This window comes from Canis lupus, chromosome 4 (assembly GCF_011100685.1).
Source record: "Canis lupus familiaris isolate Mischka breed German Shepherd chromosome 4, alternate assembly UU_Cfam_GSD_1.0, whole genome shotgun sequence".
In the NCBI taxonomy this organism is placed as follows: domain Eukaryota; kingdom Metazoa; phylum Chordata; class Mammalia; order Carnivora; family Canidae; genus Canis; species Canis lupus.
Genome location: NC_049225.1, coordinates 70,336,177 through 70,354,770, shown reverse-complemented (window position 1 = coordinate 70,354,770; position 18,594 = coordinate 70,336,177). Strand labels below are relative to the sequence as shown.

Below are 18,594 nucleotides of genomic sequence, written 5' to 3'. Positions count from 1 at the left end.
CCTCTTTTTGTCTAACTCTCTGTGTCTGTTTCTCTGTGTTAGGAAATTCAGCTATACTCTCTGGTCTTGAAAGTTGTGGCCTTATGAAGAAGATGGCCTGTGGTGCTTTGCAGTGCAATGTCTCCTGTTCATCAGAACCTAGCACTTCGATGGTGTCTCTTATGAGTGTTGTGTGGACCTTACTGTCATGACTAAGCTCTGTTTGCCTTCAATCCAGTTATCCGCAAAGGCTCTCTTTTCCTGCTGTGGGATGAGTTCGGTCTCTGTGTTGTTGGTAGGCCAGACGAGGGCTGCCTTGGGCTTGAGTTGAGTCAGACTAGGCATTTGCCAGGAAGCAGTAGCACAAAACTGCAGGGCAATTTCCCTGTGTTATCTCCTGAGAAGCCTTTGTTGGTGGGTCTAATCAGTCTGTAGTCTAACCAGATGTCTGCCCTTAGCACACAGCTGGGGCTGCAGGGGAGCTGGTGTGTGTGGTTAACTTCCTTTCTCTGTGGGACAAAAGTCACTTTGGAATGGTGCTGGCTCTTGTCCATCTGCTTGCACACTGCCAGATTTGTGGTACAGTTTTAGATAGGCTCTAATCAATGGCATATTGGATGGGGGCAGATCTGCAGGAGAACACAGGAGTGGAAGGCATAGTGCCAACAAGGTCCATGCTGGTCTGCTACAGGAGACCTGCAGCTGCCTGGGGAAATTCCTTCCAAGGCCTACCAGTTTGGAGTGGGTGTGTCCACAGGAAACTTGGAGGTGGATTGCACAGTGTGTTCAAGGTCTATGCTGGTCTACCTCAGGAAGGTGCCTTCAGCTGCTTGGGAAAATTCCATTCAAGGCTGGTCAGATTGTTGGAGAGAGATCTGCAGAAGTGTGAAAGTTTTGCCACTGAGCTGGTTCCTGCAGATGTTCAAGTATCTAAGCAGGGGAAGGGCAGGGGAGGGAAATGACACCTGCCAGCTTTTTCTTCTTGGAGAAGTCTCCCAAAGATCTCTGCCCACCCAGGATGTGCTCTGAGGTTAGTAAATTAATCTCTTTCCTGTATACCCCAGGTGTTTTTCGAACTGCTGCTTTGAAAGTTCCAGTTGCTAAGCTCCTCTGATTGTAAGAACTCATAAATCTAGGCCAAATGTTACAGGGATTAGTCTTCCCTGTATGGGTCCCTCATGCCTGGGTGCCTGATGCCTGAGGTCTGACCCTCCCCCTCCATATCTGTTGTGTTTCTCCCTCCTGTGGACAGTCCAGTGAGTCCATTTAGCTCCTGACTGTGTCTCTACCCTTCCTACCCTCTGTAACATGGCCTCTTCCTCTACATTTGGCTGTGGAGAGTCTGTTTTGCCAGTCTGGGTTCGTTTTCTGATTTATTTACACTCATGTTGATGTTAACTAGTTGCATCTGTGGGACAAAGTCGGTTTAGTATTTTCTACTCTGCCATCTTCACTGGGCATTTCTACCCTTAATTCTTAAAATTGCTTTGTGGATTTAATGATATTATTATTATTACCATTTTACTGGTGGTAAAAACTAAGGCTTGGTATGATCTGGTAACTTTCCCAAATTTATAAGTATTAGATTAGTGGAACCAAATTTTCAGTCTGAACTCCAGAGTTTGTGTTAAATATCTGAATAATTAGCTGGGACACTTTTCACTAGCAAGAAATAAAAGGTCTCTATTTATATGATCATAATATCATAATACTTCACAGACAACCAAATATAATATTATGAGTTTTTATTTTTTTTTATGCAAACAAAACAAAACACAAAAACAAACAAAAACAAATAAAAACTAAATTGGTCCCAGGACAGTAATTCTCTATGATGGTCCATGTTATGTTAGGGAAAATTAATTGAAGGAGATGAGATTTTTCTTTAGGTAATTAATGGAGGTGAAGAAGATGAGTTTCTTTTTAGATAATTAAATAAAAGTGACATGGCTTTTACAAGAAGGTGGAACAAGCTTGTTCTGTGATCTTTCTTGCTAAGAAATTATTATTTACAAATGTCATTTTGCTCCATTGGGATTCTTCCATCTAAGGATGAAGTTTGATTTCTCCCTGATATTGTATGGAGTTTATAGGGCTAAATAATCCTGAATCTAGACATTTGAGAAATAAATGTGAGGTTGTACAAGCTGTGTGTGTGACATTGCTGCCACTCCAAATTCCCTGAGTGTGTATAGTGTTTTGGTGCCAAGTGAGGTGATGCTTCTTTTTATCATCTCCTTCACAGAACTATTGTGTGAAGTCAACTCAGTCAAGGAAAAGTATTGACAAAGTAGATAAAGCTGGTTTATGTAAAGAGATTCTAGATTGAGAGCTCCTGCTTTCTAGTGAGACACTCCTATCCAGGGAATGATTTCACTGTGCTTTGCTGCTAGTGCCCCTTTCATGATGAATCTCCAAAACTAGAGAATGTTCTAGCTTTCACAAAGATTTTCTCAGGATAAACCCAGTTATTGATACAGCTTCCTGGATGTTGTCTTCTATAACCGTAAATAAACTGGCCTTTTCAGGACACAGAGGAGCCTCAACAAACTCATGAAGGTCTCTGGAGGCTCCCTGGGAGCAACTAGTATTATAATTTCAGTAACATTAAGGTTTTAAAATGGTTATATTAAATGATTTTTTAAGTCCCTCTAGCTCTAACATTCTATGAATAAATAGAGTTTGTGGGCAGGCCTGGAAACATGCTCATCACATTTCTCTGGGAAAAAGCATTACAAATCCAAATAGACTCAATTAATGGACTTTTGGAACATAGTTTATTAAAGTTGGGAAGAAACTAAGTGGGAAAGAAACATATAGGTTTTGGAGGAGAACATACTGTGTCCATGTTTGGCAGAGCTCAGAGTCACTTTTTTGCTCCAAATGTTGAAATAAGTACAGGACCCATTTGTTGATCCAAGAGAGCTCTTGAATGCTTTGACTGATTTTAGTGATGAGTTATTTTTTTTCTCTAATTTGATCTCTTAGCTGACTGTATTATTGTTGCAATTATAATATTCACTCACAAGGGCAGTTATAAAAATAATAGAAGCTGGAAAACTGGCTTCATGAGGAAGAACTTAAATATTTTCTCTTATTAAGTATATTATGCTATAAAGGAACTTCAGACTATTCTTGTTGAATTTGAAAGAATGTTTTATAAGTAGATACACAGATTAAACATTTTGTACAAAAAATGAGGACACATAATCAGCTGAACATGAATATTCTTAAAGGACAAAATAGAAAATGATTTTTTACTATCCTTGAAAATCGGAGAACCATATGAGTATGAAATTTATGAGACACCTTTGAATTTATTTTCTAAGCTTGGGAAATGAGAGTGTGAGATCACTGGTCTAAAAGCTAAGAATGAAACCAAATCTGGTTATGAAAAACAAAAGCTTTAAATAATGAACAACTACAGATTCTCCTTTAAAGCTTTTTGGGAATAAACCTCACTCTCTTCTTCCTCCTATTCCTTTTCCAATTTTATAAGTCACCAAGAGGTGAAAAGATGAGGCCAGATCCCAAAAGTGAAGCCAGGTAGTGTGTGCTACAAGTTAGTGATGTTCTGGAACTTGGGGATCATGAATGCTGTTAATAAAGTTTGTGAACTGAGATGGCAAGAGCATGGCACCCAGCATGGCACCCAGCATGGCCAAATCAACCTACCTCAGAGATAGACTATGATACTAGTGATGTGATGAGCTAATGGTAAGAATGAAATAGAGGAACCCAGCCATCATACAATGTATGGTCAATATCCATTAAATTTCCAGCAAATGAAAGATCCTTCATATCAAGGATTCTTAATTGGGATTGTAAGAAGGTAGGTTCATATCCCAGTGGGAGATCGGGGGGTAGATTATTTAGAATCATGAATTATTTGGGGGATCATTTTTACACCATATATGGAACTTCAGAAATTCAAATATACACTTAGAGTTGTGTTTTGATTTTTCTGTCCTCCTCCCTTGCGTGTACATTAAAGCAGTAATAATCCTGTGTGTTGGGATGGGAAAAAGAAATTCTGACAACTAGTGGCTTATTTGGAGAGAGAATGTATTTGCGAATAGTTGCTGGAAACAAACTGGTTGGAAAATTTTCCTTTTCTGGATATAAAATTTTAGTCACTCAGGTATCTTCATAAAATACCTAGTTTCTATACACGTACCCACATCCTAACCCAATCCCAAGTTCTTTCTTTTGCTTGCTCTTTCTTTCTTTCTTTCTTTCTTTCTTTCTTTCTTTCTTTCTTTCTTTCTTTCCTCCCTTCTTTTTTTTTATTGTTGTTGCTTTGAGTATGAAACCAAGGTAACGGTTGAATTCTCCTGGTCCTAGGATCAGTATGACGCTTTATGAGATTTTTATTAATTATCAGAATTTATTCTATCTTGAGGCTGTTTGGATCTGTCCCCTGGTAAAATTTGAAGTCAATGATTTTTTAATAAAATTCCTTCTACAAGACAAAATATTTTCAGTACTAATCATGAAGCTCAGTAAACAATACTAGTGACCAGAAAGATAATGGAAATTTTTGGTTATTGTACTTTGTATATATATTAAATATATTTTATTTTACCAGTAAAAATAGATGAAAAATAAATATATATAACAGCACAGAAAGGGAAAATAATGGTCTAATATTTTTAATAACACAGATTCACTTTTTGAAGTAAGAAAGAAAAACTTATAACCACATTTTGGCCTGTCACAATAATGAATAATATTACAATATCTGCTTTCAATCCCTAATTTCTGGAAAATTGAAATGACTTCATAGATATTATTTTTCTTTGTGTATTCATGTTCATAGATGGTATAGTTAAATTTTCATTGATATTTGCTCATAATTGGTCAAAAAAGCAATTTTTGTTAGGTTTAATTTAAAAATATTTCCTGCACATGCAGCAACAATCATATAAATTTTTAGAGAATTAAGACTTATTAAAACTTTACTTTTCAGAACTATATTAGATTTACAGGAAAATTATTAATATAGCACAAAAAGTTCCCTTATATCCAAACCCAGTTTCCCTATTAACATCTTGCATTAGAATGATACACTTTACAAGTAATGGACTGATATATGCATTATTTTTAACTAAAGCCTGTTCTTTATTCAAATTTCATTAGTTTTTTACCCAATATCCTCTTCCTATTAGGAAAAAAATATGAACATAAGAATGGTGAAGAGATCCAAAAAAATCTCACTTCATAATACCTTCAGGAAATCGCAAAACTATCATGTCTGTTTGCAAAGACCAATTCTAGCCACATTCAAATGATATATTCACAAAAATTATAATTTCATTATATTGCTTGGGAACACTTGAGATCACTTCTGATATTTCTTCAAAAGTATTTCTACTTTTGAACAGTCAGTTTGAAATAAATAATGGTACCTCAGAGATTATCAAATTAAAGAAATAGAAATTGAATTCTTAGTCTTGCGACCACCTCATGACCCCAAGTCTGTGTGTGTTGAGGGCTGCAGGTTTAACCGGGATTTCTCCAAATTAACTCTCATGTAGAACACAATGTTTATTAAAAGAGAAGTATTGGGCATCGCGGGTGGCTCAGCAGTTTAGTGCCACCTTCCTCCCAGGGTGTGATCCTGGAGTCCCAGGATCGAGTCCCCTGTCTGGCTCTCTACATGGAGCCTGTTTCTCCCTCTGCCTGTGTCTCTGCCTGTCTCTCTCTCTCTCTGTGTCTCTCATGAATAAATAAATAAAATCTTAAAAAAAAAAAAGAGAGAGAGAAGTATTGGACAAATGCTAATTTTTTTTTTACAAATGCTAATTTGTAGCTTATCCATGTATTATTAAATTTCAACAGTACTAAGGAGAGTTGTTTAGATTTAGAACTTAGACCAACAACAAAAAATGTTTTTTTTTCAAGGATGAGTATTGTGTCCTTTATGTTGTTTAAAATTGCTCATCAAAGCAGACAAATACTTAGTTGGTTTATTAATGCCTTTAAATCTTCTGCAGAAAATCCCTCATCTCTTTAATGATTGCACCCACCACTCTGCACTTAGCAACTCACTGGGTACATCAGTTCCCACAGCACCGTAGATTCAAATCTCAGCTTCCTTCAACTGTTTTTTATAAGAATCTGTTTAATCTAAGTAAGCATTTTGCAAAATTTTTCCAGCTTTATTGAAGTATAATTGACAAATAAAATTGTGAGATATTTAAAGTATACAATGTGATGGTTTGATATAGGTAAACATTGTGAAAGAGTTCCCCCCCCATGAAGTTTAATAACAAATCCATCATCTTACATATTTATCTTTTTTGAGAACTTTTAAGTTATACTCCATTAGCAGATTTCAATTATAAGGTAACAGTGTTATCAGCTATAGTCTATGTTTTTCATTAGACCTCAGACCTTATTCATCTTATAGCTGTAAGTTTGTATCCTTTTACAAATATCTCCTTATCTCCCCCACCTCCACTCTCTGGCAAATGCTTTTTTCTTCTGTTTCTCTTGACTTGGTTTTTTTTTTTTTTTTCTTCTAGATACCACATATAAGTGATACCATGTTTTCTCTGTTGGCTTATTTCACTTAGCATAATGCCTTTTGGGTTTATCTGCATTGTTGCATATAACAGGATTTCTTCTTTTGAAGGTATTGATGTCCCACTGTCAAGTTTTTTTTTTTTTTTTAAGATTGTATTTATTTATTCATGAGAGACACACACACACACACACACAGAGGCAGAGACACAGGCAGAGGGAGAAGCAGGCTCCATGCAGGGAGCCCAACATGGGATTCGATCCCAGGTCTCCAGGATCTCATCCTGGACTGAAGACGGTGCTAAACCGCTGAGCCACCCAGCTGCCCTGTCAAGTTTTTAAAAATGTGCTTATGAGGAGGCTCACGCAGTTTAGTTTCTTGGTGAATCTCCCCACCCTCACCCATCTTTCTCCTTTCCCTCAGAAGCAACACACAAACCACTCTTGCCCCTGTCACTACATGCACTCTTAGGTGCCTTACCATCTGCCCTTCTCCACCATGGCCAAGATTATCAATGACTTTTTAAAATATCTTCCTCCATCAAAGAAATTCTCATAGGGACTGCCAACAGAATGGTGCTTATCTGTTTCTTTGCATAACTGATTAGGCCATATGTAATTTTTTCCTAAAGAGTGATTAATTTTTTTCCATAGGATTCTAGTTTCTAGAATATTATGTATTTGTAATTGTCATCAGTCGAATTTGTGATTTGTACCTAGAGAAACATCAATACTAAGACATGAAATGGTTTCTCCTTCCTTTTAAGACTGATGTAAATCTAATTCTACATCTTATCTCACGTGCTTGAAAACCAACATACTTAAAACATTGTTATTGGTTAAGCCCCTTTATTCACATCTTAGGAAAAGCAAAGGAAGAGCAGACATTAAAAAAAAAAAAAAAGAGCAGGCATACTTTTAGAAACTCTTTATATATTTATAAGCAAGTATTAATAAATGCTTAGCTGTTTTTTCCTTTTGACCAGATTATATAACTTTTATGTGTCATAGTTCACCTCCTACTTATCATCTTCCAAAACTTTAATCATTCCTTTTACTCTTTCCTAGCCTTTCTGCATTTATCTTTACTTGTATTTATTTGATTATGATTAAATAACAATAATATACACAAATACCTTAATATTTTGGCTGCTTATAATGTTCTATAAACACATCTTGATCCAGATCACATTGAATTAGTGGGTTCTAATCTGATATAAGTACTTTAAGTGTCTTCCATGCTCCCATTTTGGTTATTTCCTTTATATATCCCATTTCCTGCTTTTGCTGGATACAGAGCAGGGTGTTTTCTATTTTTGTTTTTAATTTTATTGTTCCCCAAGGCTTCCTTAACTGTGTTTTCCTTGGGTAGACAACATCTTGCCTATGAATATTTAAGGCATGACTAAAGTATACCCACATGGCACTTGACTTATTAAATGAGGGGTTTTTTTTTTTAATGAAATATTTGGTTAATAGGTAACAAAGACAATTTTTAATATATCACTCCACAGCCTACAATATAGAATTTTCTTAGTGGAATATAATTCCATAAATAATCCTTTTCATATTTGTTATTTAATTTATCACATTGTGGATCTTCAAGGTTAGTGGTAATAGCCAGTGAAATGCAATGCTTAAGGAGGTAAATAATGTTATTTGAATGCATTTGAAAGCTTTCTGCTTCACATAAAATGCTTTATTGTATTCTCCCAACTATCATAATATAATAATTCCAATTTAGAGATGAGGGAGTTAGGGTTTATTGATGATCAAAAGCTTGGTCAAGGTTGTATGAGTAAATGATTGCTCCTTTCACTTTTTCTCAAGTTAACTTTTTCCTGATTTTTGCAGAGCCCATGAATTCAGAGAGAGAGAATGAGGGCTCTTTTCCTTTTTTTTTCCTCCAAAGATTTATTTGTTTATTTTAGAGAGAGAGCATGAGCAGGAAGGGCAGAGGGAAAGGGCGAGAGAATCTCAAACAGACTCACCGCTGAGCAAAGAGCCCAACTCAGGGCTCAATTTCAGGACCCCAAGATCATGAACTGTGCTGAAACAAAGAGTTGGCCACTTAGCCAACTGCACCACCCAGGAGATCTCCATTTCCTTTTTTTTCATGAGACCATTAATCCTATCCTATGAGGATCCATCATGACCTATGAGCTCAGACGCATTCAGAGTGGTATGGCCGTAGACAGCATGTTAGAATAAGCCGTTCTTCTATTTGTCAAGATTTACCTCATTGAGAGACAATTGGGGCTATTATAGTAATAGTTTTTTTGTTTCAGAACAGGTGTCTAGAGAGCAAACAGCTGGCTCTGTTTTTATCTCTTCTAAGCATTTAATGTTGAAAATTTGGCATTCAGTTCTGGGTACTGCACTTAGAGGGACACTGATTCACTTGTCCAGTAGGGGTGGGTGAATGGGTGAATGGTTTTGGAGCATGATCTATGAGGAACATCTGAGATTCTCAGAACAAAATGGGCTGTGGATGTTATCTCTCGATATTTTTAAAGATTTTATTTATTTATCCATGCGAGACACACAGAGAGGCAGAGACATGGACGGAGAAAGAAGCAGGCTCCATGCAGGGATCCTGATGCAGGACTTGATCCCAGGACTCCAGGATCACACTCTGAGCCGAAGGCAGGCACTCAACCGCTGAGCCACCCAGGTGTTCCTGTCTCTCTGATTTTAAATGTATAAAGTATCGTGATATGAAAGGGAAATTAGACAATCCTGAGTACCCTCAAAAAACAGAACTTTTATTAATGAATGGATGTAAATGGAAGGCAAATTAATTTGAGGAAGAAATTTTGAACTGACAGAGTTGGGCAAAAGGGGGGTTTCTCTGAATCATGATGTAGGAAGCTTTTCAGTATTGACAGTATTCACGCAGAATATTTTATACCATGGTCACTGGCCAAGATTGAATTTGTCCCAGTTCAGTGGAATTGAGTTTGAATAGCAAGACTTCTTATATTGTGAGGCAGCATTTGGGGCTCTGAGATGGCTTATTTCCTGTTATAAAGTCTTGTGTTAAGAAATTCATAGTGTCTGTATTCATTTCCTAGGTGTGATATAATGCAGTACCACAAACTAGGTGACATCACACAACAGAAATTCATTATCTCAGAATTCTAGTGGCTAGAAGTTCAAAATCAAGGTGTTGGACCATGCTCCCACTGAAGTGTGTAGGGGAGAGTATTTCCTTACCTCTTTCAGCTTCTGATGGTTCCCATCAACTGCTGGCATTCATTGGCTTGCAGACAATCTTTGTCTCTGTTGTCACATGGCACATTTCTTCGCATAATGACATGTCATATTTAATTAAATCCCACTCTAATGAACTCAACTTGACTATATTTAAAAAGACCCTATTCCTAAATAGGTTTGTATTCACAGGCACCAGTGGTTAGGACTTCAATATATATTTTTGGAAGACACAGTTCAACCTGTAACAGTGACCCAAGGGAGGCTGACAAACTGCACTTTGATACTGGCTCTTTCCCTATCATCCTCATTTATGTAGGCAAGTCCATTTATCTCTTGGACCTTCAGTTTCTGCTTCTGTGAAATGAAAGCAGTCACTTTCTCTGGTCGTCTGAAAGGGTCTGATATGACTATGTAAAGAGTTGGCACATAGACATGTGATCTCAAAAGCTTCATATGTGGGTAACTTTACTGCAACTCCTAGATATGTGTGTCTCCAAACTAACTTGTTTTTTTCTTTTGAGCATGATTAAAGCATGGACTGTTTAATTTCCAACTGGTATGAAAAATCTCATGAACATTTAGCAACAAAAGGCCAAAAGGCAGGATCTGCAAAGAGAACATGAGAAACAGCACAGATTTATTTCATTTTGCAGGAGTCTGAGAAAATGAACTAACTTAGTCAACACAATCTACCCAGTCCACATGAGGAAAAGAAAAACACAAGGAAACTGTTTTAAGAATTTATTCTAAGATTTATGATCTAATTTTTCACTGTGACAGTCACTTTGTTCCCACAACATCCTATTCAAAGACTTTCTGGTGACCTAAATCTGTCATTTTCTCTTAACAGTCCCTTGTTTTCCATCCTGTCCCTGATTTCCAGCCGCTTTCTGTGCTCACTGTTGATTACTGTCAGTGATAATTTGGGGAGGCATGCAACATGTTTCTAAACAAAGGGATGAATGGTCTGGCATTTGAGGAAGGACTAAAAAAAGACCTTTCAGTCTGGAACCATATAAGCTGGGAGGGTGTGTTCTCAAAGGCTTAAAGTAATGGATATAGACTGAGAATGGCAAAAACGATCTTGAAAAAGAAGAACAAAGTTGAAGGACTCATACTTCCTGGCTTTAAAACTTATTACAAAGCTATAGCCATCAGGATGGTATGGCACTAGAATAGACATAGAGCTTAATGGAACAGAATTAGAGTCCAGAAGTAAACTCTTATATCATGGTAAATTTATTTTCAACAAAAGTGCTGAGACAATTCAAAGGGCAAAAGAATAGTCTTTTTAACACATGGTACTCGCGGGAACAATGGAATGTCCACATGCAAAAGAGTGAGATTGGAGCTCTTCCTCACACCATTTACAAAAATGCGCTCAAAATGGATCATTGACCTAAATGTAAGAACTAATCTAGAAAGCTCTTAGAAGAAAACAGGAATAAGCCCTAGCGACCTTCAGGTAGGCAATGGTTTTTTTTGATAACACACCAAAAGCACAAGACCTGAAAGAAAAAATAGATAAGTGGACTTCTTCAAAATAAAACACTTTTGTGCTACAAATGATACCCACAAGAAATGAAGAGACAGACAGCCTATAGAATGGGAGGAGACATTTATAAATCATGTCTGATAAGACACTTGTAGCCAGGCTATATGCAAAAACAAAACAAAACAAAACAAAACAAAACCAAAAAAACAAAAAAACTCTGACAACTCAATAATGTACGGGCATGTAGTCCAATTTAAAAGTAAGCAAATGGGCAGTCCGGTGGCTCAGTGGTTTAGCACCGCCTTCAGCCCAGGGCATGATCCTGGAGACCTGGGATCTAGTCCCACATCAGGCTCCCTGCATGGGGCCTGCTTCTCTCTCTGCCCGTGTCTCTACCTCTCTCTCTCTCTGTCTCTAATAAATAAATAAAATCTTAAAAAAAAAAAAAAAAGGTAAGCAAAGAATTTGAATAGACTCTTATCCCAAAAATATATACCAAATGACCGATAAGTACATGATAAGATGTGTCATTAGTCAGTAGGGAAATGCCAATCAAAGCTATAGTGAGATGCCACATTACACTCACCAGGGGAGCTGTTATAAAAAAGATGAAAGGCGAGCTTAGTGAGAAGGGGAGGTGGCAGAGAGGTCTGAGCCCTGATGATCAAGGATGATTTCACTGGTCGTAAGGATATTACGCTGGAGACAGATGAGTAGAAACAGAGACAGAAGTTCCAGCCAGCCTCCTGAGGCCAACACAAAAACCCAGAGTATGAGTCATCAATCAGACACCCTCCACATGCCCTGTGACAGTCAGGCAGAAACATGAGAGACCCAGCAAGAATTATCTCCTGACAGTGTATTGTGATCTTGCTAAATTCACTTTATTAGCCCTAGTAGTTGGTGGGATGTGGGAACTTTGAAATATACAGACATGTTGCCTGGGGGTAAATATGATTTTCCTTCTTCCTTTCCATATATATATACTTTTCTTTTCTAAGGATGAGCCTAGAGCCTAGAACTTCCAGTATAATGTTGAATAAAAATAGTGAAAGGATATTCTTGTCTAGTTCTCAATCTTAGCAGGATTGGGTTCAGTGTCTCATGCTCAAGGACAATATTACTGTATTTTATACTGTCCTTTACCAGATAGAAGTCTCCTTCTGTTCTTAGTTTGCTGAGAGTTTTATCATGAATGGGGGTTCAATTTTAACAATGTCTTTACCTGTGTCTCTAGAAATGATATAATTTGTCTATTTTAATTATTAATGTAGCAAATTGCATTTGTTTTCACAAAATGTTAAACTACCTGTATATTTCTGCAGTAAACCCCATTTGGTCATGATGCACTATTCTTTATATATTGTTGAATTTGATTTGATATTTTATTATTAGTTTTGCATCCATTTTCATAAAAAATATTGTTCTATAATTTTTTTTTGTCTAATACGTAGTTGGTTTAGGTATCAGTAATTTGGGCCCCATAAATATATTAAGTATTCCTTCCTCAATTTTCTGAAAGTTTATGTCAAATGATTTTTTCTAAAATTTTTAAATATTTGGTAAAATTCACCTGTAGACTGCTCCCTTCCCCAACCCCCGCCAAGGAAAAGAACAGTAAGGAGTGTTGACAAGCAGGTGGAGAAGTTGAAACCCTCCATACATGGCTAGTTGCAGAGCGGAATAGTATAGCCACTTTGAAAAATGGTTTGACAGTTTCTCAAAATAGAATTGCTTTATGACTCAGTCATTCCACTCCTAGGGATGTATCCCAAGAGAATTAAAAACATATGTTCAGACAAAAACTTGTGCATGAACATTCACAACAGCATTAGTCATAGTAACCTCAAGTTGGAAACAACCCAAAAGTCTACAATTGCTGGATAAATAAACAAAATGTGGTATAGCTATATGATTAAAAGTTACTTAAATTGAATGTGGTAGGTGAGAATGATGTAGTGATAACATGCTACAACATGAATGAACCTTCAAAACATTATGATAAGTGAAAAAAGCCAATTATCGGGATGCCTGGGTGGCTCAGCAGTTGGGTGCCTTCCTTTGGCTCAGGTCATGATCCGGTGATCCGGGATCGAGTCCCACATCCTGCTCCCTGCGAGGAGCCTGCTTCTCCCTCTGCCTATGTCTCTGCAGTCTGTGCCTCTCATGAATAAATAAATAGATCTTTAGAAAAAAAAAAAAAGGAGGCACTTACGAAGACCACATACTGTATGATTCAACTTGTATGGAGTGTGCAGAGTGGGCAAATGTATAGAGACAGAAAGTGGATTTGTGTTTGGCTAAAGCTTGTGGGGATAAGGGTTGGTAATGGCTGCTGATGGGTACAGAATTTCCCTTCGGGGTAATGAAAATACCCTAAAATTAGATGATGATCACACAACTCTGTTAATGTACTAAAATCTGTGCCATTGCATACTTTAAATAGGTGAACTGTATAATGTGTGAATTTCATCTCAATGAAGCTTTTGTAATATATACCATGGTAAAATAAATAAATAAATAAGTAGCATATGGTATTTACAGGATAGTCCAGGAAGGAAAATGAAGAAATAATATGCAAACTGAGTTCTGAAAACTGTTTAGGAATTAAGGTGAAGAGTGAAAGGAAGAATCTAATAGGCCGAGGCAACAGTGTAGACAATTCCTACCTTAGGAAAGATTGTACTGAAGAAGGCTCTGGTGACTCAGAACTCTGAGTCCCCACCCTGATATTTCTGCTCTGTGCAGTCTCCTCTCCCTGAGTGTGAGGGAGACCTGTGGCTTACTTTCAGCCAACAGAATATGACAAAGGTGAAGAGATTTCTAGATGCAGTTGAAGTCCCAAATCAGTTAATTTGAGTTAATCAAAGTGAAATTATCCTGAAATGGGCTTGACTTAATTAGATAAAAACTCGTAACAGAGGGCCTGGGGACTCTCTAGGACAGAGATTCTCTCTGTGTTGCTGTCTTTGAGGAAGCAAACCAGCATGTTGCGAGAAAGCCTCTGGAGAGAGCCTTTGTGGCACAGAATTGGAGGTGGCCTCTAGGAATTGAGAATATTTCTCATACCAAAACCAGCAAGAAAATAGGGATCTTACTCTAGATGCAAGGAAATAGATTTTGCCAACAGCACAAATGAGATTGGAAATTGTTTCTTTCCCAGTTGATGCTATAGATAAAAATGTAGCCTGGCTGACCCCTTGACTGTGGCCTGGTGAGACCTGAAGTCAGGGGGCCCATTTAAGGAACGATTATAGTCCTGGCCCACAGGAATTTTGAGACAATATATGTGTGTGGTTGCAAGCCTCTAAATTTGTGGTAACTTTTATGCAGCAAATAAAACAGAGTAGTGTTGCTAGAGCTGTAGGAATGGGGTGATGGGAAGTAGGGGGTATGGGAGTATAGGAGAATGGAACAAAACATGCTAGAGAGGGACATGGTCAGATCAAGGGATCTCTTATTTTACAGGTGAGTGAGAAACTGCAGCTGGCTTCTGAACAGGTGATATGATATGATTCAAGGAAAAATGTAAAAAGATCTCTCTGGCAGTTTTCTAGAGAGTGGATTGGAGATGGGCAAGATAGAAGTCATGCATGGTTAGAATACTCATAATTCCAATGAGGGATTTTATTAGGTGATAACTTCTAAGGTAGGACAATGAGCTGAGAAGGAGGAAAGCTTTGTGTGAACTGACTGAGTACAGGATAAGGTGGATATTCAAAGCTGGGACTATTTGGGATTCATTTCACTGAAGACGACTGTTTTTTTTTTTGTTTTTTGTTTTTTTTTTTTTTTAGATTTTATTTATTTGAGACACACAGAGAGAGACAGAGACATAGGCAGAGGGAGAAGCAGGCTCCCTGCGGGAAGCCTGATGAAGGAATCAATCCCAGGATCCCAGGATCACAACCTGAGCTGAAGGCCAATGCTCAACCACTGAGACTCCCAGGTGTCCAACTATGCTTTCTATTATTAAGAATTGTGGGTCTGTATTTTTCAGTTGGATGTCTCTTTCCAAAGGCATCCAGGACCTCTTAAAGGGAATCTTCCCTGGCACCATCCCAGGCCCCATCCTCCCCGGTGTCACTCTATCCACCACCTTTCTCTCTTGAAATGGCTCCTTTTCTTATACCTTGTCCACAATGTGGCTTTTCTGCCTCTTTCTCCATGAACCTTCTTCATTATGTCCCTCCCTGGCTCCTCTTAGTCTTTCTACCACTAGCTGTGGACAAGTGTCAACATTTTCCAATCCACTATTGTAGAATTTTGAGGCATCTTTAACTTTTCCCATCCCCTATTTTTGATATCAAGGTTTCCTGATGCTACTTCCATATTTTGCAGTCACATTTTGGAAAGGAATGAGAAATCATAATTCTAGTTAAACAATCTTTGTTTTACAGATAAGGACTCTGAGCCTAGTGAGGCAAATCAAGCTTTTCCATTTTTTTTAATCTCCATGGGTAATCATTTCAAGCTAATCTATTACCTCTTATTTGGATTGTTGTCATAGATTCCCATACTGTATGCCAATCTTCCTGAAATTCTTCTTTAGCTATTTGTTAATTAATCTATTAAGATGTTATTAACTCATTTAATAAATACTTCTTGAATATTCCTATTGTTCTACCCATGTTCTAAGCTCTGGAATAAACATGACAGAGGTGGAGTACCCATGCTGCATTGTTTATTTATCAACTTCTTATGCAGGAGACAAATGACCAAGAAATAAAAACAACAAAAAAAGTATGTGTCCTTGGGTAAGAAAGAGATGTTAGGCAATGCTATGAAGACCACCAAAGCAGAGTACAAAAGTATAGAATGACAGAATCCCTGTTTGAGGAATATGCTGAACTGTGCAAGAATGAAATGAGGGACCCAGCTACACAAAGATCTGGAGGAAGAGCATGGCAGTAATGATGCACTAAGCAGCAAGTACAAAGGCCCTGTGGCAGGTAAGTCTTGATGTATTTGACAAAGAGCAAGAAAGTCATTATGGCTGGAGTAGAGCAAACCAGGTGATGGTTGATAGGAGATAAGGACAGAGAAGGTACAAAATGGCCAGGTCAGTAGAGGCAGCCCAACCTCAACCTGTCAAACATGTTTCCTCATCTTCCAGTGAATACAATTTGTCTCCTTGAATGGGTAACCAAGGATCCCCACTCGTTATTTTATTTGAACTTGTCCAGCTTTTTCTTCCATAGCTCTCTTATGTGAATTCTTTGCATCAGTCCAACTAGTCTATTCATCAGACCCTACGTTACTTTGCATGGCTGTGCTATGAGAATATTCTCCCTCCCCTGTGCAATCTCTAACTGTTGAAATTGGCAAGATCTACACGATCTGGTTCAAATCTCTTCAAAGACTCCTCCTAATTGGAAAGTTCTTTTTGTCAGTACCATTATAAAGTTATATCTTCTTTACCTTAGATTGTGTGTGTGTGTGTGTGCGTGTGTGTGCTGTCTTTGTTATAATGCATTCCAAACTTCCAGAGACTTGCTCATCACAGCTTTGTATCCCCTTTGTATTTTCGGTAGAGCCCTATAGAAATTAAAATATGATTTAAAAATGACTTGATTAGAGGATCGCATGTAATAGCTTTGAAAGAAAAATGATTCCAAAGTATTCTTTCATTTCTGCAGGATAAAATGGGATAATGATATAAGCATACATGGTAACTTCTATTTTTTACTATTTATTTATTTATTACTCTCCAATAACATTGTCCAATAACTTCGGGGATATTTGTTCATTCATTTGTTCACATTTATTTATTTATTTGGCAAATATTTATTGCATATCATGGTAAGACTTGGAGAAATAAAACAAAACAAAAAGATCAAAATGGATATTGCCCCAACCTTCATGAAACCTAAAATATATAGAATAGTTTATTTTAATGGGAGTTGTAAATATATTTAGTGATTTTAAAATCAGAGGCAGCTGAGTGAAGTAAGTCAATCAGAGAAGGACAAACATTATATGTTCTCATTCATTTGGGGAATATAAATAATAGTGAAAGGGAATATAAGGGAAGGGAGAAGAAATGTGTGGGAAATATCAGAAAGGGAGACAGAACGTAAAGACTGCTAACTCTGGGAAACGAACTAGCGGTGGTAGAGGGGAGGAGGGCGGGGGGTGGGAGTGAATGGGTGACGGGCACTGGGGGTTATTCTGTATGTTGGTAAATTGAACACCAATAAAAAATAAATTAAAATAAAATAAAATAAAATAAAATTAGAGGCAGTGTAATATAGTAGAAAGGGGGAAACAAACTAACATTTAATGATTACCTCCTATTAAAGGCATATGTCATCTTGTTTCTCACCTCTAACTATAGTACACAGTCTTATGTTAGAATACATAGATACACATGTTTACCACTTTTAAACAATTATTGATAAAGTTTATCTGGTAGGGATATGCAATATATCTCCTAATTATAAACTCTATTCATACACTTATTTAACAACAAACATTTGTTGAAAGGACTTTACCGCTAGATGTGATATAGTGGATAGTATAGTAAATAAGATGGGCAATATTTCTGCTTTCATAGAGATCATCTTTGAGTAGCTGTAACAATTTTAAAATCAGAACTATGAATTTGCTATTTTATATTAGGATTAATCTTCTTGGCAAAGAAGAGACATCCTTTCTTCTGTGGATACAGGATTCTTGGATCTGTATTCCATAAAGACCAAGGCCTACTCTTCATTTCCAGGAAAGTCAGTGTGCAGAGAAGGAGGGACAGCCGTGTCCACCTGCACACAGGTCTCCAAGGGAGCTGCGGTATATGGGTTGTACACCCAAGATAATATATGTCTTTCACCTCTTTTCATAATAAATGTAATATTAAAACAAGACAGGATTTATATAAATAAATAGATATTTGCCCACTCCTTTCTCTAAGTGTTAGAAAATTAAATTATATTTGTTAAAATGTTTTTTTGTGTGTGTGCGGGGGTGGGGAGGTGATATACAAATTGCAATATGTTTTTATTGATTTATTTTTATTTTTATTTTAGTTACTTAACATACTTTTAGATTGATAGTTAGCTGATATTCAATAAATACTCATTATATTGATGAAAGAAAGCCATAGAAATATTAGGAAGAATGGTCTAGTTTAAAAAAACCTACAATATGATAAGCTCTTACATCCTTAAACAAGAAACATTTTTACAGCACTTTTCATTTGCAGGGCTAGACTATGTAAACTAATCTATCATTTATGAATCTCCTTTTGTAAATAATGAAACTATAAAAACTGTAGACACCTAACAATAATACACATTTCTTCTAAGAGTTCTAACACTCTCAAAAGGTTTTATCAGTGTTATTGTTGACGAGGAAATCGTACAGCTTGCTACAAACACACT

The 18,594-nt window shown here is 37.1% G+C and overlaps 2 long non-coding RNA genes across 2 annotated transcripts in view; both read left to right on the top strand.

Moving 5' to 3' along the window:
• The first annotated feature begins 713 nt into the window (after positions 1 to 713).
• LOC119871555 overlaps positions 714 to 18,594 on the top strand; it is a 64,502-nt gene continuing 46,621 nt past the window's right edge. Inside the window, exon 1 of the long non-coding RNA XR_005358545.1 lies at positions 714 to 1,009. This is a non-coding gene — a long non-coding RNA (uncharacterized LOC119871555). The remainder of the gene's footprint in view (positions 1,010 to 18,594) is intronic.
• On the top strand, positions 15,927 to 18,111 carry LOC119871556. Its single transcript, XR_005358546.1, has 2 exons — positions 15,927 to 16,167; positions 17,837 to 18,111. It is a non-coding gene; the product is annotated as an uncharacterized LOC119871556 (long non-coding RNA).